The sequence below is a fragment of the Microcebus murinus genome, chromosome 5, assembly GCF_040939455.1.
Source record: "Microcebus murinus isolate Inina chromosome 5, M.murinus_Inina_mat1.0, whole genome shotgun sequence".
NCBI classification, from domain to species: Eukaryota; Metazoa; Chordata; class Mammalia; order Primates; family Cheirogaleidae; genus Microcebus; species Microcebus murinus.
Genome location: NC_134108.1, coordinates 29,009,052 through 29,032,199, shown reverse-complemented (window position 1 = coordinate 29,032,199; position 23,148 = coordinate 29,009,052). Strand labels below are relative to the sequence as shown.

Below are 23,148 nucleotides of genomic sequence, written 5' to 3'. Positions count from 1 at the left end.
GAAGTCCGATTGCTATTACCACATTTTTCAAAGTGAAGATGCATTAAACCAATATAGAATGGCCATCTTGAAATTTGATATCTAACAGTATATTTTCTTAGGTATATATTTAAATCTTAAAGTATATTTTTAAATAAAAGTTGTCAGTTTAGTCTTTGGGTAGTTGCAATTTTGCTGTCCAAGTCATCATGATTGTTATCATTGATCATTATCACCATCATAACATCATCACAAACATTTACTGAGGATTTATTTTATGTAAAACACTGTTTCAAGTATTTACATGGATTAGCTAATTTTAATCTTCCCACGTATGCCATAAATGAGCTACTTTTATTATTCCCATTTTACAGATGAGGAAGCTGAGGCCCAGTCATGGAGCAGGGTGGAGCCAGGATCCTAACTTCCCAGTCTGATCCTCGTATCCTTGTCCTTAAACATTGTGCTAGGCAGTTGCTCCAACCAGTCATATATGAGGGCTTTTTAGGTAGTACCTACACATTTTATTTTTATATTATTAGTTACATAAGAATAACTAGATATTACAAATATATGTTCTATTTTATATCAAACCTGTAATTTCATGGATAATATTGTTTAAGGCAAGACCAAAAACAGTACTGAAGTAAAAAAAATTTTTTTGAAGTGCCTAAGGAAACATTAAGTAACAGTGAACAAGTGCTTGGCCCCAACAGCCAAAATCATGAAGGTTGGGTAGGAAGTGACTGAATTTGGGGATACATTGTTACTCTGTAATGCTTCTTAATTATCAAGAACTTATGACCAGATCTTTTTAATATTTAACTTACATGAAGAATTTTCCTTTGCTTTTCAAACCTATCCATTGGTTAGATATTATCAATTTTATAGTGTTTTTGTTTTTGTGGTTTTAAGCCTGAATGCTGGTTACAAATCTCAAATCTACACATTTATGTTGAACCAGCTAATAAGGAGTGAGGAGTTAAAGAGTGGGTAGTGGATTCTGGAGGCAGGTTTAAATTATAATGGGACCACCCATATTTTGGAAATACTTTCAACCTATATGGGATCATACTTTGCATTTTTAAGGTTTTCTCTAGGTGAACACTTTTGTTTTGCTGTTAATAACCTGTTTTGAAATTTTAAAGTACTTTTCCACTAAAGCAGTGGTTTTCATTTTTTATTTATTTATGGATGCAGCCACAGACCCCTTTATTCAAATGAAAGCTGACAATATGCCCAGTAGAGAAATGTGCCATTGCTCTGGGTGAAGCAGGACGTGGGTGGCCTGAGAATGATTCACCAACACTGCCCTCTCACCGTGGCAGCCTCTGGAATTCTCTGTAAGCATCTTCCAGTGTATGGAAGTTGCTGCAAAAAGAACCAGCCTTCTGACAAAAGGGAGTCAACTCAGACTGCCTGCTCTAGTATGTTATTGTATCATCATTAAAAAACAAACTCTCAAATACCATAAAGTATCTCCCAGTACGACACATAGCCAAAAAGTGTGTCTGCTCACCCTCATACAACTTGAGTATTGTTATTAGCCAGTCTTTAAATTTACTTCAGTTTAACACCGAGGCAATTAAAACTGGTCAAAATGTTCCCCACGTATAGTTACCAGTGTGAATGAAGCACATAGAGATTGTACCTGCGAAGGTTTGCTTTATGAGAGCATCTTTTCTGCTTTAAAGACTTTGAGAAGAAACACCAGCACTGGCCTCACTTGACATGATTTTAGATTTTCGTGTAAATTATTGCTACTGCTTCTGTTATTCTTTCCTACTTTCTTTTTAAAACAAAAGGGGCATTTCTTGTGTAAAGCTATAATTAAATCATAAGAATTTACATTCATATGCCACTGAGTTTAATTCTACTTATAAAAGCAATAGCACTAAATTTGAAATTCTAATCCTTAATCTAACCTTAAGTAGGTGCACCACATACCGGGAGGGCTTATTCTTCACAAGGTCATATATACAATTGATAGACCAATGCATATACCCAACGGTGTTATCTATTCATTACAGTTCACCTCTGACTTTGAACTCCCTAATGTTAAAGGATTTGGAAAGACCTAAATGTTCTGATTAAGAGATTGAATATTTCTAACTTAATGTGTACAGTATGTTGAAAGTTGTAATGAGTCAGAGACTCAACAGATCTCTACATTAGCTAATTCTTTTCTCTTAAACATTTGTATTTGAATGCAAATGTATATTCATGTATGGTTATGCCAAGTAATTCTAGCCAAATTTAATCGCACTGTGGGTGAGTCACGTTCATATTTCCTTTTGTAAGTTTTTCAGTAATCTCAAACTGTGCTTCTAGTAGGTAACATAAGAATGCAAACCTCAGTAAGTCTGTGGAGAGCAGCAATTCTACTGAAATTTTTTACATGAACTTTAGGTGATGAGATGATGCTGCTGTTTTATTCTTCTTAGTTGACCGGTGAAGAATTTTAATTTAGATCCGTTTTATCTCCTTAATTGTTGACTTTAGTTTTTAAAGGCTTCATTCATGAAACTATCTAGCAAGATTCTGTGTACTTGTTGAATACTTGTTAAATGCTTTTTCCTTATCAGTGCTGCTACAGACATGCAAAAATTACAGTGGGATGAATAGATTTTTTCCTGCTCTATAATTTTGAAGACCTTTGAGCCTTTAGTGTGTTATAGATTTACATAACATTTCCCAGGAACAGTTAGCACAGTGAGCTAATCATTGTAACCAAGGTCACAATGGTTACTCCTCAGGTAGTCAAATTAGCATTAGGCGGACATTTGTCCTATACACACTTGGACATAGTGTTGTCTTTGTCATAACAAGAATAGTTGTGATATCTTGATGGCTCTCTTGGGGGCCCATTTTGGACTGAGCTGAACTTTCTCTAAGACTCTCTCATCTCTAAGATATTCAGCCACATTTGTTCATAATTTTTATCAGGTCCCTCTTGGACTTAAAATTCTTTTAAAAATTCCCCGTTGCCTACAGGACAAATTCAAAAATTTTCCACAAAGTCTGCAAGGCCCTTCAAGCTGAGAACTTTGCTCAGGTTGTCATTCTCTTCTCTTGTTTGCCAGACACAAGAACTCTCTTCTTCAGCCACATGGAAAACTGTGGTTCTCAAACACACCTTGGTTGTTTCCACCTCCTTTCTTTGTGCCCGGGACTCTTTCTGTCTGAAAGACATCCTCCCACCCCCTGCAACGTCCTTTTCTACTTCTTTTTCAATATTTAAGATGCAAAATGTTACCGCCTCTGGTCAGTTACTCTGACACTGACAGGGTGAGTTAGACATTCCTTTACTCTTTACTCCCCAAACCACCCTGTCTCTACCTTTGGGGTAGCACTTGCTACATTGAAATGTAATAGGTTACGTTAGTATAAATCCTATTCAAAACTGAGAATTTACTGGAAGCTGTATTTGTTGTTTAGTGCACAGTGTGCTCCCTGACAAATAGTTAAGTAGGGGGCCACTAAATTCTCATTGAGTGAACGAGTAAAGGGATGGAGGGCACGAGAGCAGGGGTTGTGACACTGGACATCCCCTGCCTTGAGACTGGGAACAGTGGGAAGAACTGTGACCAAGACCCTCAAAAACAAAACAACCTCAGGTAATTTTGGCATTGACTCAGTAGAGTTGCAGCTCTGAATAATGGCCCACGTTTATATGGAGTGTGTGTGTGTGTGTGTGTGTGTGTGTGTGTGTGTGTGTGTGTGAATGTAGGAATGTGTTTATTTCCCACCATTGGGAAGTCAGTAATCTAGTGGATAAGCCAAGGATCCTGAAAGTCTCTAGAGATACAGGAATTTCATAGCCATTGAAATCTGAGGTACTCAATTTAAGTACAAGGATATGGAGCCAGGCTGCTTGGGTGTAGACACTATCTCTGACACTAAAGTCTTTGTAATGTCAGGCATGTTACTTAAACTAATTTTGCTTTAGTTTTCTGATGTGTATACCTCATGGGGTTCTGTTGAGAATTCAATGACAAAATATATGTAAAGCATTTAGAATAGCACTCAATATGAGTATTAGTTATTATGATTATGATTATGATTATATAGCATTCATTAGATTATCCAGAATGTTCCAGAGGTTTGTTTGGAGCTGAAAGTCCTTTTGGAGGCCGGAGATTGGAGACTACAAGTTGAGTTCCCAGCGGTCCAAGTACAGATTTGGTACTCTGAGTCATCTTGGCAAATGTGAGGCTGTATTTGGAGCCCAGAGAGAAGACATTATAGGTGCTCAAAAGTCAGCTTTGGTCATTTACATTGCATAGTATTTCTTTTATCAAATATTTTCATATTCAGTAATCTAAATTTTTTAGGACTTTAATCTATGTGGTTCCTCAACTACCCCAAGCAATTATAAGCACATTCTATAATGGTAGTCTTACTTTATAGCCAATATTTAAGTTTCCTCAGTTGCTTTTGTTCAGCCTGAAGGTACTAATTATGAGAATTTGTATAATTTTCAGTTGTCGATGGGCTTGATTAACTCAGTGTGAACTTTAAAAAATGTACCTTTAAATGTTGCTATGAGTCTAACCTTTGTGAAGACAATAGGAGGTTTTTGGCAGCTCTATTTCTAAAATTTATTGCTTAGTCCCTGGATTGAGATATGATGACTATTTGACAGGATGGGGCTGAGGGAAAGAGGGAAGTTAAAATGTTAACTGTCAAGGTTTTATTTTTAGTGCTTACTGAGAACTCCCGCCAGGTGCATCTGTATTAAAAAATATGATAATATTGATCTCGCACCTGAACTCCTCAATATATTTAGATAGGGTTTTTCAAGCTCTGGTTATTGGTGTGTTGGGATGGATAATTTATTCAGGGAGTGCTGTGCAGTGCATTGTAGGGTGCTCAGTAGCATCCCTGGCCTCTGCCCACTAGATGCCAGTAGCCTTCCCTCTCCTGAGTGACAACAGTGTCGCCAGACATTGTCAGGTGTTCTCTGAAAGCAAAATTGCCCCGAGCTGAGAACCCATAACCTAAGCAGATTCTTAATATTGCTTGATGTAGTCAAAAGATTCCCAGAGCTCTTCATAAGAGGATTGTTCTATTTGCAGTCAAGTGTGGAGAATCCTAGTACTTTCCTACCAAGTTTAAACACGAAGTCAAACAATTCTCATTAGTCTGTGTTGATAGATCAACTTTACACAGAGGGGATTTACAGATAAGCCTTACACAGATTGACCATCTTCAGCATACTTTCCTCTTTGGGAAATAATCTCTGAGTGGGGGGAGCAGAATACCTGGGAGAGTATGTAGGAAGTCAATATTTACTTGAATCACCTATATGTCTATTCTTCCTGTTATTTGTTAGTAGATACCTTTGATTCATTTTATAATAATGATAATTTCCTTTTCGTTTCCATAGATAAGTATTAAGCAATAGGAAACTTTTATTTTATTTAGTCTGTAGTGTCAGAAAGAGTAAAGTTACCTATAATCACAATTGCTGAAGATTAAAATGCTTAATGAATTCAATCATTTGTTCATTTGTAATGAGAAATTTTCAGATGAAGTGTGCCTTAGCTTTCAGTTGGTACCACAAGTTCAGGATCATAATTTTAATAACATGTACAGTCTGAAGAAAGTAAAAATGAAAATATTGCATGTAAAAACACTCTTTTGGTGAATTACAAATCTGAACTTTTACATTCTAATTCTATAGGCTTTATGCTGATAGATACATTTTATCTATGAATTGATATGCAGTTGACTTTAAGTAAATGTGAAATCTGAGCACCACTCCCTCCCAGTTCAGGTGTATATGAAAGATGTTTTGAAAATTACTTAAAAAGAACAAAACTGGAACATACAATGTTAACATAAAGGGAGAGAATGTAACCTTGCCCACATCAGTTTTGGGTTGAATGTGAAAACTATTTTGAAATGTGAAACATTAATATTATAAATATAAGATTAGAGTAGTATTATGAATTCTAAGCAGTAGATAATTTTATCTTATTAGTAATTACTAAGATATTTGAAATTCCACACATATGTACTAATTTAGTAGTTTTACTTTAATTGTATTAGGCAGCTAATTATGTTATCTGGAAGCAGTCAGACCTAGGGCTTTCACATGGTTCACTAATTGATGCTTAGGTAGGCAGGGGAGAACATGTGAAAACTCACACACAAACACACACACACTCTCACACTTCCTTTGATTTATGCTTTAATTTTGAAATGTGTTCTTGGGGGCAAAGTGATTGCAAATATAGCATACTGTAATGTGACCAAAATGTTTTTCTGTTTTCTAAGAGGAGAGGGACCCAGCATAGCTACTTGTTAGCGGAGAGATGAAGTGGATGCTGGGAACCCAGAGACAGGTGAGGGCCATTCCAGAGGAGTTGAGGGGGGAGGATTTAAAGAAGAGGCTTCAATCTGGAGTTTTTAGCCAGTGGAGGAGAGTTCTACTCCGTGCATTGACAGGAAGTCCATAGAAGGCCCTGCAAACCTGGGGGCCCATCCAGGCACTTTATGCCAGACATTGAACAGGAAGCCTGGGAGCCCTTTAGGTACTGGCGAACAGCCAAAAAACCCGAAGTTCTGTTTTTCCAAATGAGCACTTCCTGGGTTCATAAATCAGGGAAACCCCTTGAGTATTCAAGTCACATATCTACTTTCTCAGGTTGATTCTTTGTACAGTGGGTCCTAACGTGGCGAGACTTAACTTATTTTTATGAATGCTTTATTTCTTATAATATGATCAGGCACTTCCTTTTCTCTTCGTGGGATACTCTCGGCAGCCCCATCCTCCACCGCCCCAGCTCCCTTAACCTCCTTGCTTCGCACTCTCTTGCTGCCTACTTGGACAAAAAAATCTACTCATCTTTCAAGGCTTAGCTCAAATGTCACCTCCTCTGGGAAGCCTTCCTGAAGTCTCAGGCAGAATTAATTCTTTTCTCTCTTTAATACCATAGCGCTTTAGTTGGACTATTAATATAACAGCACATTGTGTTGGGGCTGATTATATGTGAGTCTGTCTGTGAGATCATATCTTCTCCCCTGTGTAACCTCAACGCTTGGGCATATTGATAGAAATTAAGTAACTGCATGTGCTATTCAATTTTCAAAACACATATGTCTAAGACCAGACATCTGTAAAGAAAGAATCCTGTTTACACTTTGGAAAACTGTTTGTCTTTTGCTTATGGTCTTGGAAGCCAGTTTTTTGGTTATTTTCTACTCTAACCAATACATTTGTACCAAAGTATTACTGATTTTCTAGCGGAAGAAAAGATATGTCCAGCATAAACTGATATTTTCAGTAAAGCACAATTAGAAACAACAGGTTTCTAGTTGAGGTTTATGGCCTTCCTACTCCCAGTTTTCTCTGGAAACAAACTTTGGCCTCTTTGGTTGCTTTCTGCTGAGATAAATTTCTTGTTATTTTGAAGAATTTTTAACCCTCAGAATTATGGATTTCATCTGAGAGGAAACATGTTCTGTGATTGTGTCAGTTTCAAAATGTAGGGACTAAAAATTCCAGATGTATGTGTTAAAAGTATATGTGGCCTTTTGGTGAGAGAAATTACATCTTTTTTCAGGCACAATTGAGGAAGGAAAAATTTTTGTTTAGTTTCTAGTGGTTTGTTTTTAGGCATTTTCCACACAAAGATGAGCAAGACCCTTCAAAACCACTAACTTGCTTATTTAGGGGGAATAAAAAAAATCCTTCCTATGTCCAAAAATAACATTAAATGAAGATTATTGTTTCCAATAGTTTCAGAATTTGTGGTTTTATTTCCTTGTGCGAGTCAGTTTTGAATGTGGTACAGTACATGATTGCACTACATCATGATAAAGCATATTTGCTCTATATTTTAGTGGGTCACTTTGTTTATCAGAGAGTCAGATCAGAAGAGGAATCCAGCCTACGCCTTCCATTTTGCAGATGAAATACTGCCTTAAGGGACATTAAATCATTTACTCAAAACAAAGTGAGAAACAGAACCTCATGCTAGAGGAGAGACACTCTGGTGCCCCCAACCCTACATCTTGTTGCATTCATGTATTTTGTTTGTTTGTGTCTGACAACCTTTGTGTATGTCTAGGCTCTGCCACTCAGCAGCTCTGTGACCTTGGGTAGGTAGTTTCTGGAGTGGCTGTAAGCCATAGTACCACGATGTGGAAATGAGGAATAATGACTGTTCCTGTTTCATGGAGTTGTTGTAAGGAATAACTGAATTCATGCAGGAAAAGACATTTGTTTCAGTGCGTGGCCCACTGCAAAATCTCAGGATATGTTTTTAATTAATTTCTTTGAATAAACTGCTGAGTTCATATTTAATATTTTAAAAAAGGGAAATTCATGCAGCTATGGCAAGAGTTTTTTTTAAATACAAGTCATTTTTTTAAAACACAAGTAATTTACACTTGGCGTAACATATTAAAACAGGTATGTTAGGGGTACCTTTGAGGGGAACGACCAGCAGGGAGGAGGAGAGCTTTCTGGAATGCTGATCATTTTCTTTATCTTAGTTTGATTGCCAGCGACATGGGTGGGGAGGTGTTTATTCAATAAAAATTTCATCAGCCATCAACTTTTATGCATTTTACTATATGTATGTTATACTTTATTAAAAAGTTTAAAAGATACAGATATATTTAAAGTAAAAAGTGGATTTCCCCATTATATTTATCTTCTCCACAAATCAGGCTAAATTATACATTGGTGTGCTTTCAGACATTTTTTCTCTATATGTGTAAATGTAGGAACCATATGAGGATGTAGTTTATTTTCATTTTATATTTTTAATCCCAAATAGAATCAATTGATTTTCTTTAAACTTGCCTTTGATCTGCTGAATCTTGACTATTTTTGTTATATTAGTACATATAGTTTTGGGTACTTCTATTTAATGCATGCATAGGTTTCATAATTTTACTGTTCCCCTCTTGGTATATCTCTAGGTTGTCTTCAGATTTTTGCTGTTACAAAGAGTGTTGCAGTGATGATTTTTATAGATCTCTTTGTATACCTGCCAAAAATTTCTACAGATAAAATTCTAGATGTAAAATTAATAGGTGAATGTGTATGTGCATTTCACATAGATGGTGCCAAAATATTAATACTTTTCAAAAAGATTATAACATTTTGTATCTTTATGGTAGTGTTTGCATCTTTCTCACAAAGGCCAAGTGTGAAAGATTCTGGTTAATTGAACCTTATAATTATTTATGCTCTTGTTAAGAAAAATGTTTATAATGGTAAATTCCTTCAGACTCATACATTAATTGGAATGCTCCACTGATCAGGACAAATAACTCTATTAACCATAAGTATAAAAAAATCTATATTGTATATGGTTAGTTTCTCACTTAAGAATTATTACTACTCAGTTATAAGGATGAATATTATATTTATTCTTCCTAAATGAATTGGTAAGAAGAAATAAATCAGTGTATATCATATTCACTACATTTTTTTCACTTAGCACCATAAAATATTTATCAGAATTATTAGGAGAAATGGTCCTAACTCTCATGATTGAAGAGAATTTATTGTTCTACTAAGAGTCTACCATGTGCCAGGCACAGTTCTAAGTACCTTACAGATATTACTATGGTTTTTAACATAAAGACGAAAGGTATAGATGGTTGTATTAATAATAAATGTTATTACTTCATTTTGAATGTGTTGATATATTACACATACCAAAATATCAATCATGTCATATCAATGACTAATTTATAAATTTGTAAGTTATTATGATCTTTTTAATGTGAAAATAAAAGTTAATACATCAAAATCCAGAAAATTACTACTCCAGTCCTGGCTAAAGTAATGCGATAAGGTTTAAAATGAAGTATATTGAGGCCGGGCGCTGTGGCTCACGCCTGTAATCCTAGCTCTTGGGAGGCCGAGGCGGGCGGATTGCTCAAGGTCAGGAGTTCAAAACCAGCCTGAGCAAGAGCGAGACCCCGTCTCTACTATAAATAGAAAGAAATTAATTGGCCAACTGATATATATATAAAAAATTAGCCGGGCATGGTGGCACAGGCCTGTAGTCCCAGCTACCTGGGAGGCTGAGGCAGAAGGATCACTCGAGCCCAGGAGTTTGAGGTTGCTGTGAGCTAGGCTGACGCCACGGCACTCACTCTAGCCTGGGCAACAAAGCGAGACTCTGTCTCAAAAAAAAAAAAAAAAAAAAAAAAATGAAGTATATTGATCAGTTGGCTTTATTATTAGAAAATTCTCCAGAATATTCAGTTCCTATAGTTTCTGCTTAAGATTTTGGTTAACTCTCAATGGTTATCTAGTGCCTTTAAAGAATAGTCCAACTCAGAATGGCTAATGTATTCCTCTGGCATTGGATAAATATGGCTATCAATTTTTGTGGGGTTTTTTTCCTGCAGAATTTCCTGTTATTCTAAGGGATTCAATAGGACTTATGCACATAAAACTGAAAATTATATTACTATGGGGAAACTGCTTTGTGCCTTTGAGAAGGAACTCTCTTGCTAACTTAAGTACTGTATGTGTGTAGAATAGCTAACATTTTCCTCCCAAGAAATTTCATGTATGCAGTTAAAACACTCTTAAATTGATTAAGGATTTGTTATGTATTTCCAGAAGCACTCAAGAGTACTTTTATGGTTATAAGAGTAGAGTGCATTAGAATGCCAGAAACCAGTGAATACGCTAGAGGCCTTCAAAACCATGCCCGACATTCCTGACGTTACCATATAAACATGTGGGGTAGCCTGGAAAAACAAAACAACTCTCCTTCCCCAACGTAGGTGAGGCCGAGGATGATAACACTTCAACCGGCTTGAATATTAATTTGGTACTTTTTTCTCTTAGAACTAATTTTTTTATTACTTAGCAAATGGAATGGAGAGGTACTAAGTATGACTGATATTTATTTCTCACGTAAAGTATTATTTTACATCAGATTCGACCCGTTACCTTTATACTTTTTGGAAAGTGTATTATACAGACTACCGCTGTATTTTGCCTATTAATCAGAAAAGCTAAAAAGCATTTTATAAATGTTGAATCAAAACTCTCGCTGCTGTGAGGGAATTAAATTTCAAGCAATATACTCGTTTTATAGGGTGAGAAACTGAAGTATGGAGAAATTACAAGGTTTTCCCAAAGCTGTACCTTGAGTCATGGCAGACATAGAAATCTACAATTCTGTTTGCCTGATTCATTCTGAAACTTCATGAAACTAAAGTTATCCATTTCCTGGCATGTGCCTTAGTAGTGTTTCCTTATTTGCTTGTTCATTCATTGTACATTTGAAAAGAATCAATGTGTTTGTAAAATATGGTCTTGATTTGGGGGCTATGAATAATATTTTAAATTTATATATCTTAGATATTTTCTTTAGAGAAACTAATTTTTTTTCACAATCATGAAAAAAGAAATTAAGGCATTAAAAAAGCAAGTTGCATTGTCTAGGTGTGGGCCATAGCAGTGTCTGTATAAGTCCTGGAGCAAGAACTTGGCTGAAGCCGTAGGTAGGTCCGGGGCAGAGAGCAGGGCAGGGAAAAGCTACAGCACTCTCAGAGAGTACGAGAGACACTAGTGTCACATCTCTAAGGTTGACTGTCTTTACATTTGGCTTCATCAAGGGGAGGGGCAAATTATTCTGCGTCCCACTCTGTCATCTTTTTGTTTTTCACTTCTCACATTTTCAGTTCTTACGCATTGTGATCTTTTTCTTGCGAGTTAACCAGTATTTTTCCAAGCTTTCTTCACCCTCTTCATTTCTTTCCCCAAGCTTGAAGGATCATATTTAAAGCAAATAGTATTTCCACAAGTCAGACCTCACCTCTCTCTGATTGAACAGCCGGGGCCACAGGTAATTTCAAACGAGGAAAGTATCTAGCAGCTTCCCTGAGCACAGGCACGCTGTAACAGAGACCTGGGAGAATAGAGTGAGGCCACCTGCCCTCACCCCTTTCTAGAAGGTTTTTTGTTTGTTTGTTTTCTTGTTCTTTTCTTGTAGCCCCGAGACTTAGGAGTCAGACTTGACTTCCGCCCCATATAGCTCACTAGCTCTTCCCTTGGAAGAGTTCTTTCCCAGGGGGCTCTTCAGGCCCAAGAGCACTTGGCCCCCTGGGAACTGAACCCACAGATTCTATAAATAAGTCCAGGCACGTCTAAGTACTAGGCAAACCAAACCTTCCTGTAGCTTAAACATTAGTCGTACACTTTTCTTTAATTTTCCTGAGGAATAATTCAGTCCTCCACAAATAAGCAAACAAACAAAGCTCTAGGATCTTTCTCAAAGAAGCACTCTTACTGCTTTGAAGATTTGCCATTAATTTTTATTTCAGTTAATTAGTTTTCCTTTACATTTTTGTCTGAGTACAAATGTGATACTTTGGTGTACATTAATGCTGAGCTATTAATACAGTGTCAATTTAAAATTGAGTGATTAAAAAGTAATGATGTACTGCAACCTAGTTCATATCTACCTTCCATTTAATGCATTTCCTAGGCAATTATACTTTTATGGCTGACTGAATTTCCCAATAATTCCTATTAGGAAACAGACTTTTTTATTATTATTAAAGATGTGGTCTCATTAACTAGTGGTATGTACTTAACTTGAGGTAAAAAAGATTAGGGTGACATGAATGATAGCACACTCCACTCCTAATATTTAACAGCTGATATACATGTGAAGGTAGGATTCAGTGTGTGACTCTGGTGGGCAGACCAGAGAAGGGAAGATCCAAAAAGTAAATTTTTTTGAAGCTTCAAGTAGTGTACCTACAGACTCATACATTCAGCCCAAAATAAACCCCACCTACTTCTATATTCCTCGTGATCCTAGACAAAGAAATAAGACTCTGTGGATTCCATTTGTATCCATTCTCTCTCTCTCTCTCTCTCTCTCTCTCTCTCTCTCTCTCTCTCTCTCTCTCCTTAAAGTCAAAACATAAAGCAGGGAAGCACAACATTTAATTGATCCAAAACACCAAATTTATCTGAGATATTATTTTCTGGACTCTTACAACTTTAACCCTTAGAAAGGTCTGTGGATTTATAGAAGTTGTAATGCCAATTTTTTGTAAAGGTGGCCCTACATTGCAGTTACAAAGTCAGTGGAATGATTTTTATACTCTGATGCTATAGGGGCATTTATTGAGAAGAAAGAAGGTATTCAAACTTTCCTGGATTCCTCAATTAAAAATCTGGACCATTAAAATTCTCCTCAAACGTCTCGGTTTAAGAAGGCAAACATCATATTTGATTACATCCTTAACTGATATTTACCATAGACAAAATTTAGATAATAGGCTTTAGATAAAATAGGCTTTAGATAAATCAAATTTACTGTTATATTATGTATCTCTCATGTTTACTTTGTTATGTATCGGGATGCCTCCCTTGCATAATAAAAAAAATATGAGTTTCAGGTATCACACTGTGATTCCTGAGAAATTAATGTTATGGAAAAGTTGAGAGCAATGGTATATTTGTGGTTATTTTAAAAATTGTTTTTCTTGTCATTATTTTCATTTTTGGGGATGAGTACTTCCAGAAATTTATATTCTAGTTAACAAATGGTTCCTTTAGCTATATCTAGTTTTCTGTTTAATTCATTTCTTTTTAAAAATTTCAGTGCATATATTTAAGAAAACATTTTATGGTTCTTTTCCAAATTTGTGTATTTATTTTTTTTATGAGTGGTTCCTTTAATTTTTTTTTGTTTCCACTTCTTCTGTTTGTTTTAAGCATACTTCTATAGCTGTTTTTAGATTGTTCTATAATCTCAAATTCTTACATTTCTAATTTCCCTGTTGTTGTTTCTATTCTCTCTACTGTGTTTTGTTTCCTTATGTAGCTTATAAATTTTTGATGTGTTTCTCTCAGAATCTTTTGTGCCCTGTGGAGCAATTTTGCTTTTGCTTCCCCTGGAATCTAACGATTTCAAGCCTCTAAGTCAGTTTTGATTTTAATTTTTTGGCTCGAGGTTTCCATACCACAGACACAGTGAAAACTTCGAATTTACATTTGTGTGAAGCTAAGGTTTTGATTTACCTCGAGGAAATTATTTTCTTTTATTCTCTTCCCGAATGCTCCCCATCTAACAAGCTTCCTTGCTGAGTGTGATGGTGGGCTGAGTTTTTCTAGTCCCCCTGCACTAAATGTGACATGCTTTTCAGATCCCTTCCTATTTGGATTGCCTCTTGCTTTTGCTGCCTGCCCATCCCCATAGATGTAGATAATGACAACAAAAATAATAACAACACAAACAAAAATATCTTTTCCTCTCCATTTTTCCATATCACCAATTTCTAACCAATTAAAGTGTGACACTTGAAAGTGATGTTTGCCTTATCAGTTGTATTCATATACTTTCTGTGTCCTGCTGATTTCTCTCTCATGTTAGTCCTGATATCCACCTTTTCTCCGGGCTTCTTTCAGCCACCACCTCAGTCCACATTTTCTTGACTTCTCACCCAGAGCATCACAACAACCTTCACTTACTACTGTTCATCTTGTTTTTCAGATATCTGAAAAAGATCTGTTGCTGCAGTGATATGACATACGCCATCCTTTGTTTGGTTTTAAGGCTATCAGTTATCTTTATTCTCTAATGTTTTGGCCTTTACTCCAGCTTTTGCCAATTTAAAACTTCTTAGCATCCTATTAGCACCGAAGGGTCTTTCCTTTGTGTTCTCTTCTTTCATATATCCATCTATAGTCCTGTTATTGATCATACCAGTCTCTCAACACTAAAGGAACCAATCACAACTTTGATGCTATACAGAATGGCAAACTAAAAAGTGGTAATTGGTACTTAGTTAAGGTATTATTCATTTTTATAAACTTAGTTGAGTTCAGAGAGTTGGTAAAAGATTGGTGACTTTTGGCTACTGTCTAAATAAGGTGGTTAATGCAGCACCTGGAAATCACTGATTAGTATAATATTTGTAGCTGAGCAGAGTTAAAAATAATCAGTAATTATTAAAATTAAAAATAATTTCTTTGTGCAAGAGATTGGATAGGTAATACTTTCTGGTACAGCAAAAAATGTTAAAATGTTTAATTCAGTATATGAAGAGCAAAATATAAAAGCAGAGGTTTTTTTTCCAGTTTCACTAATAACCAGAATGGTTTATAGTTTTGAAATACCTGATTTCATTTAATCCTAACAAAATATAATATAAGCATTATTATCTCTATTTTATGAATGAAGAGAGTGATAGAGATATTAACTTTTCCAAGGCCAGCCAGTTCTCCAGTGGTCAAGCAAGGATTCACGTGCAGATCTGTTTCATTCCAGTCTTTACTTGGAATCACTAAATTTACATTCCCTCTAGCAAAGCTATCTTTTACATCTCTAGGGTTTCAAGAGTTGAATGCTAAACTTGGGAGATCTATTCTTCAATTCTTGTAAAGTGCAACACATTTTTCTCAGGAGGGACATAAAGTCATCAGATGTGTGTTAAGCAATATATACAGTCATATATTCTTCATTAAAAAAAAAAACAACTTCCTATGTTACATGAAAGAAATTTATGGCTGAGAAAAAGACAGACTCATTCTGAGAAAAGGCTCAAATAGTTTCTCTTCTGCCAGGCTACAGGAGAGCTAGCTAGATGAACCATTGCAGTGTATACAAAGTGCTCAGCAGAATGATTTCAAAGAATTGGTTGGGAAGAGGAGCAGGAGCCAAGGGAAGGCAGTCTGCAGAGTCTGACTGAATATCTGTAGGGGAAACAAGAGTTGCTCAGGCTTTGAATTCTTTCACATGTCTCCCTGGGACAGTTTATTCATAACTACTTCTGTGTTTTCTAAGCTCACTAGCCAACTATCAACAATTAGCAAACAGGAACAAAACAGAAAACCTTGGTTGGACTTGCTTGTCAGAAATCAAGTGGTCATAATTTATAATTACAAGAAGATTTTTGCCATCAAATGAACAAATGACCCAAATGATTCTCATGAAATTGAGCTTATTACACTTTTTTAGCATGAGAAGTATTAACCCCATTATTATTAAGCGTTTGGTGTTAAATGGACCATTTTGCAAAGCCCATGCTCGGTCTTTATAAACAATTCAAAAATAACTCAGCATCTGGTTTGTAGTTTGGCTCCATTTAAGGAGCTTGAAGTCAGGCAAGGTGCTCATTACTATTCACCCAGATCTGTTTCTTGGACACCTTGGCCATTTTCCTTTTCTACAGGCAGGGATGAGAGTCATGTGAGTGATCCAAGAATGTGTATCTCCACCTTTCTGAACAGTTGGCCATAGAATTGGAGCTAGGTGTTCTTTGTGCCTTTGGCTTCCCTCTCTGGCATGCTGCCTGAGTGGATGGAGCCAGCCAGTGCCTGACCCAGCTTCACAGATCCAGTAATGAAACTAGGAAGGCAGCACAGGTAACTAGGTGCACAGGAGCTGTAAAGCAATACCCTTCTGGACAGTTGTTCACAGCTATAATTTTTCAATAATGTAATAGGAATATAAGTTGTTAGACTTCCTATACAATTACAATATAAAGAAGAGAATTTAATTGAAGACTGTGAGGATAGCTCATGAAATCCAAGGAAGAATTGGACAACCAAGCATCAGGAAGAGCAGAGAAACAGTGAGACTTCAGGAATAACAAGATCCAGGTGCTTCAATTCTGCCAGGACTTTTTTGCCATCCTCATTTTGCTCCTCTTTCTTTATTTCAGACAAAATCTCACTCTGTCGCCTGGGTAGAGTGCAATGATGTGTCATCATAGGTCACTGAAATCTCAAACTCCTGCCTCAGCTTCCCAAGTAGCTGGGACTATAGGTGCACAGCACTGCACCTGGCTAATGTTTCTATTTTTACTAGATACAGTTCTCGCTCTTGCTCAGGCTGGTCTTGAGCTCCTAAGCTCAAGTGGTCCTCCTGCCTTGGCCTCCCAGAGTGCCAGGATTACAGGTGTGAGCTACTGTGCCCAGTTTGTTCCTCCTTCTTGGTAATTTCCCTTCTGTCTCTCCCTATAGAACATGGCTCTAAGGAGCTCCCAAATTTTATATCCTAGAGATTTTTGCCAGTAACAGAGGACTAGCCTGATATTTTCCCAGAATCATATCCTAAGCAAGATGGATTATTAAATAAAAGTAATTTGGTGTAATTGGAGAAGACCTGGGAACCTTCCTAACAGGTTAAGCTGAATATGGGTCCATGGTTAGATACAAATTGTATATATATAATATACCTCTTATGCAAGAAACCTTAATTTTTTTCCTTTTTTTTTTTTTTTTTTTTTTTTTTTTACAAAATATCCTTCTGAAAATTGACTTCCAGTTTGAAAATCTGAAAGCAAACTGTTCTGAATGTTAGAATATAATGTAGTGGCACCCTCTCATGGTTCAGGCAACTCTGCACAGGTGCAAAGATTCTTGAATCCCACCTAAGTTAAAACAGAGTTGTGTCAGGGATCCCAGGTGGGACTATCCAGGCACCTATTTCCTTATCCCAGGGTCTGCACCAGGGCTGGACCAAAATTTGGGCAGCTGCAATTTTTAAATCTTTTCCTAAGGGAATAGTAGGCATTCCAAGCATGAGTGGGGGATGGTAGTTTCCTCCTCCCCTCTTTTAGATGCAGCAAGAGGCAAGTGTCACCCTCAGCTGTGCTTACAGCCTCTCAGGACACTCCTGGTTTAGGTCCCGCCTCCGGCTACAGGATAATGTGAAGCTAGTGCCAGGTTGAGGGAATGGCAAAGACAATGGAACAGGACTGGGGAGGACAAAAGGGGACATTTCCCTCAGAACTCCCGCCTGGAACAGTAGCCCCAGGGAGCAAAAGCACCAGACTCCTGGTGACACTTCAAGGGACCTTTTGGCAGACGTGTACTTTTGCTAGGCACTGCCAGGGCTGCACGTAGGACTGATTAAAGAATTTCTGATTTCTCCTAAGGATGGGGTAAAGCTCTGAATTATTTTTAAGAGAGTACAATCAGATCTGCATTTTAGAACTGTCACTGTGGCTATACTGTGAAACATGGTGTCCATGGAGCAGGAATGGAGAGAAGAAACCATTAAGTGGCTGTCGCTCTGGCCCAGACAAGGGATAATGACGGCTGAACTCCTGCAGTGGCGATGAGGAGAGAAACCAAGGTGGGGTTTGAGTGGACTCTGGGAGGTACTGATAGCATTTGGTAATGTATTGAATAAGAGAGCGAGTGGGCAAGGCATCAGTGACAAAGCCCAGGTGTCTGGCTTGATGACTAGGGATGGCTGCGCCCTTGTGTGCATAACCCAGAGGTGTGGCATCCCGCCCCCATCCCGTGCCAGCCCTGGCAGAGGTGAGATCTCTCCCCTTCACATTCACATTTCTTCAGCCGGGGTAAAGCATGTCTGCACAATCTTGTTTTTATAGAAGGTTGATGAGAAAAGACAGAGAGTTAGGTCTACATCACAGAATCTCTATAAACTTCTCAAACCTCCTTCAACATCTTGTTCCTTAAGGCTCAGGGGTCCTTACTGTCTCTCCCACTTGGACCTGCTGCAGTGCCTTGTTGCATTTCTGAGATCTGTCTTAAAACTTTATATACAAATCTGATATTACAGATTTCAATTAGAAGAAATGTTGAATTCTTAATTCTAATTTTCTATGACATAAGAGTTTATGAGAGCTTAAAGAAAAGGATGCAATGAAATTGTCTATATATTGAAAACTTAACTGCAAAAGAAATAATCTAATATGGAATGAGTGAGGTTTCTATTATTCTTGTTGGAAATCCACCTTTTCTGGAGGAATGGCCTTAGATAGAGCTGGGAACTAGATTATTGCCTCATAAAACAGCATGAGGTTACTGTTATTCCTTAATTTTATATCTTTATTATGAGGTAATACTTCTCTTACTTGATTTGAAGAGTGTTCTTGTCCTTTTCTCATATATTTGTGAAAACTAAATGGTGGAGGATTTAGCATAACAACCATTGGTAGATTATGATGTAAAATAATACTGTGTTTGCAATTAGCCTAGGTAGTTTTACTTGGTTCAGTAATATAAAATCACTAGGCTCATAATATTTTAGTACCTTAGTGTGTTTGGCAAAGAAAGAAATTCATGTTACCATAAAAAGTCAAGCTAAGTAACAATTAATCTAAATTTCAAGGAAACATAAAGCAAAGTATTATGTTGTAACATGGAACATTGATGCAAATAACTCTCCAACAGTTCATGAAATAGATTCTGAACTGGTTATTAGCAAATAAAGGAAAGTTTTGGCTTAATTCTCTTATGCTCCAGTACCTTCCCTGAAGTCTTAATTTCACTTGAGTTAGCAACAGTGCCCTGAGATGGTGGTCCTTTTAGAAAATTGTCACTTCTTTCCTGATGATGAGTCTCCTTAATTTAATTTTATATATACTTTCTGGAAATATTACATGTATATCGTGATCACACCTTAAAAATATTTTTAGTGTGATAATTGTACACATGTGTTGTGGGTAGATTGTGTCCCCTAAAAGATATGTTTAAGTCCTAAACCCTCTACCTGTGGATGTGACCTTATTTGGAAATAGGGTCTTTGCTGGTGCAATCAAGTTAAGATGAGATTTTACTGGATTACGTTGGATGCTAATCCAGTGACTGATGTACTTAATAGAAGAGGAAAATTTGGACACAGAGACATACACACACATAGAAGAAAGCCACATGAAGAGAATACCATGTGACGATGAAGGCAGAGATTAAAGTGATGCACCTACAAGCCAAGGATTGCTGGCATCCACCAGAGTCCAGGAAGACAGAAAGGAGGATTCTTTAGAGGGAGCATAGACCTTCCAACACCTTGATTTAGAATTTCTAGCCTCCAGAACTGTGAGAACAAATTTCTCTTGTTCTAAGCCACCTAGTTTGTGGTATATTTTACAGGAGTCTTAGGAAACTAATACAACATACAGTGTTATAAGTAAACAGTAGTTTTAATTAGTATCAATAATAATTTTAAGTATATTTTATTATTAGGTCAAGTGAGCAAGAAATTACCTGGTAGACTCGTTCTCAATATTAAATTTTATGAAAAGTTAAAATAGTCCAGTTTAGCAAATAATGCTTCTCTAAAAGTTTCTATTTTTGTTGTCCTAAATCAAAGTGAAAATTAGAATGGAGCCAATTATGTACCTGAAAATGTGGGATAAAACAGATTTTTCCTAAAATAGTCATATGTTTGAGACAGTATTTTCAAAACTTAAATTATTTCTCTGTTTATTCCAATTTTTTCATTTACACCATAAGATATACTCTGCACATTTTCATCTGTCATTAATTATCTGCTTTATTCAACCAATATTTATTAAACACTTAAAATGTGCTAGACACTGAGCGAGGTGCGGTAGATAACTTTAGTAAATAATACAAAAATTGTTTTCCCTCAAAGAGGTTACTCTGACTTTGAAATTTAATCTGCAGAAGAAGTGACAGAGGCCACTTGCAGAAAGAATCTACTCAGAAAATCCATTTTCAGTATGTGCTGTAGCTTTATCTGTTTCTACAAATAAAATGTAAAACCATTTTAGCATCATTTGGTTTTACTTACTCTGTGCTACTGTATTATAGTGGAAAAAAATAAAATTTTACTTACTGCACAGGTAACTAAATCAATAATAATGTAGGTATATGAAACCAAAAATATAACTGTTTATCAAATTATTTGTATTTTTTAATGTTTCGTACTAATCGGTATCCAAATGCATGCTTAGTTGTACATTAGTGTTAGCATAGCTAAATTTTTATGTTCTGATTTTCACTTAATACACAATCAACAGTTTTCACTTTTCCATGCTATTTTTATAATTACTCCTTTGATCATTACATTATTAATATATTAAATTGATTTATCATAATTTGTTTAATCAATCCACTACAAATATGAAGCTGTTTCTAGTTTATATTATCATGAATAAAACCCTGTGGCTTTTTGGTAGAAAATTTATTCCTTAAGAAAGTCAATACCATATAAAAGAATTTAAACATATTTATTTATAGTTTTTAAAGTGCAGTGACAGATTATGCTCTAAAAGTATTAGAAAACTTGATATTGTTACCAGCAAATGACTGAGGACACCATTTTCACTGTATTCTTTCTGACATTGGGTATTATCAATATTTAAATATTGATAATATTTAAGTTGAATATGTATACAACAATCCAAAATGTAGAATTATTGCTTTAATTTACATATTTCAATAACTATGAGAGTAAATACTTTTTCATGTTTGTTTATTATTTACACTTTCTCATAATGAATTATGTTCTCTTGTTCTTACCTAATCATTCAATGGGCCCTTAAACTTTTCCTAACCAATTTCTATGTTCTGAATACATATAGTCATATTTATAAAAATACTGAAGATATTTTCCGTAATCTGTTGTATCCTTTTACTTTTCGAGCTTTTTTTCTACATTCAGAAATACAAAAGTTTTGTTTTGTGGTTTCGTGTAGCTGAATCAGTTAGTTGTCCCTTCCCTTTGTAATCTGGTACAGTATTTTTACCACTTATTTTATCTGTTTATCTAATAGAATAAGAACAAACATCAGGCTGGGCGCAGTGGTTCACACCTGTAATCCCAGAACTTCTCCCTGCCTGAGCAGGGAGAATCACTTAATCCCAGGAGTTAGAGGTTGCAGTGAGCTATGATGAAGCTACTGTACTTCAGCCTGCATGACAGAAAGAGACCTTGTCTCAGGAAAAAAAAAAAAGAAACATCAGATTCTTCCTTTCTTCTTCCCTTTAATAGAGCACTTGTCCCCTTTGTTATCCAGATAGTGAGGAGGGGCTGGCTCTAAAGGAGGTGATCAGGCCTACTTGAGGTGGGCCGTAGGCAGTCTCAGGCAGGTCATCATAGGTTGGACTAGTGGCCAGCACTTACTGTGGTGTGCGTTGTATCCAAGGTGAACCTGAGCCAGAGTGGTGCTGGTCACCAGGCCTGCGAGCAGTGCACAGGACCAGGGATCAGGGGGTCTGCTGGGAAAGGAGGGCCAAGCAAGGGATCAACACAAATCAGGACCAGGGTGACAGACCCAGATTTGGGAGGGAACCAGTCCATCAGGAGGAGAAGAGGGAGATTGGGAGGAGGAAGATGGACATATGAACTAATGGCAAAAACTGGACTTTTTCTGGTCCCCATGTCTCAGCCCCTACCCCCTCCCCTGCCCCAACACAAAAACAACACCTTTATATCTAGAACTCCCTGCCCACTTATCTTCCTGAATCCAAATGTGTACTGTGACAGCTTTTACTATGCTGAATAACCCGCCCTATATTCAAGACCCACCCCCACCCCCATTCCATATGCACTTTAGAATTGTACTTTTCTTCAAAATGCTACTTTTCTAATTCCGGAGTATTTTTAATCAGTATCTCACTGAGATTGTCACATTACCTACGTATAAGTTACCATTGCCATTTTCCGACTTAACTCCTAAGATGGAAAAAAACACCCTTGGTCTGTGTTTCCATGTTTGTTTATGCATAAAACATTTTACAATTTACATTTTAAATTTCCCTTGTATTATAATTTTCAAAACATCTTGTATTCTAATAAGGAAAGTAACAGGTTTATGGTAGAAAGAAAATACTTGAAAGTATAAAAGAAAGGAAATTCAGGCCATGTCTACCTGGTTGTAATAGGGAATATGTGAATGGATATATATAAAAGTGAGCAAAGCGCCTGCATTATTGAATATTCAGTAAACTGAATTGGTAATCAGTTGTTTCTACAGATTGGAATACTTTGTTTGTGCAGGTATTTTTTCTAGATTTTCATGTACCTTTTAATTTTGATTATGTGTATGTGAGAATTCAGATGTTTAGCCTTTTTGTGTTGTCTTCTATTGCTACTATGATTAAATCCTTCTCTGGGAATTAAAAAATAAATGCCTATTTTTCTAAGAGTTTTCTTTCAAACTTTAATTTGCCTGGAAAAATTTTCAATATATGGAGTAAAGATTAACTTTTTTAAATAGTTAACCAATTATCTCACCATAGTTTATTGATCAATTGGCCTTCCCTTTATTTGTAATACCTTCCTTAACATAATAGTCTTATTTTTACTTTTTAAAAGAATTGGTCATGTATTTTATAAAATTGTGTTCTTTAGAAGTGAAGAATGATCATCTGGTAATTCAGACAAACTTTCCTGTAAGAGAAAACTATCATATTATAGTACACACTGAATTTTC

General features: G+C 36.4%; 1 protein-coding gene across 7 annotated transcripts in view; it reads left to right on the top strand.

The window, feature by feature from the left end:
• The window catches only part of EYA4 (EYA transcriptional coactivator and phosphatase 4), a 246,187-nt gene that overhangs the window by 5,223 nt on the left and 217,816 nt on the right, over nt 1-23,148 (top strand). The window lies entirely within an intron of this gene.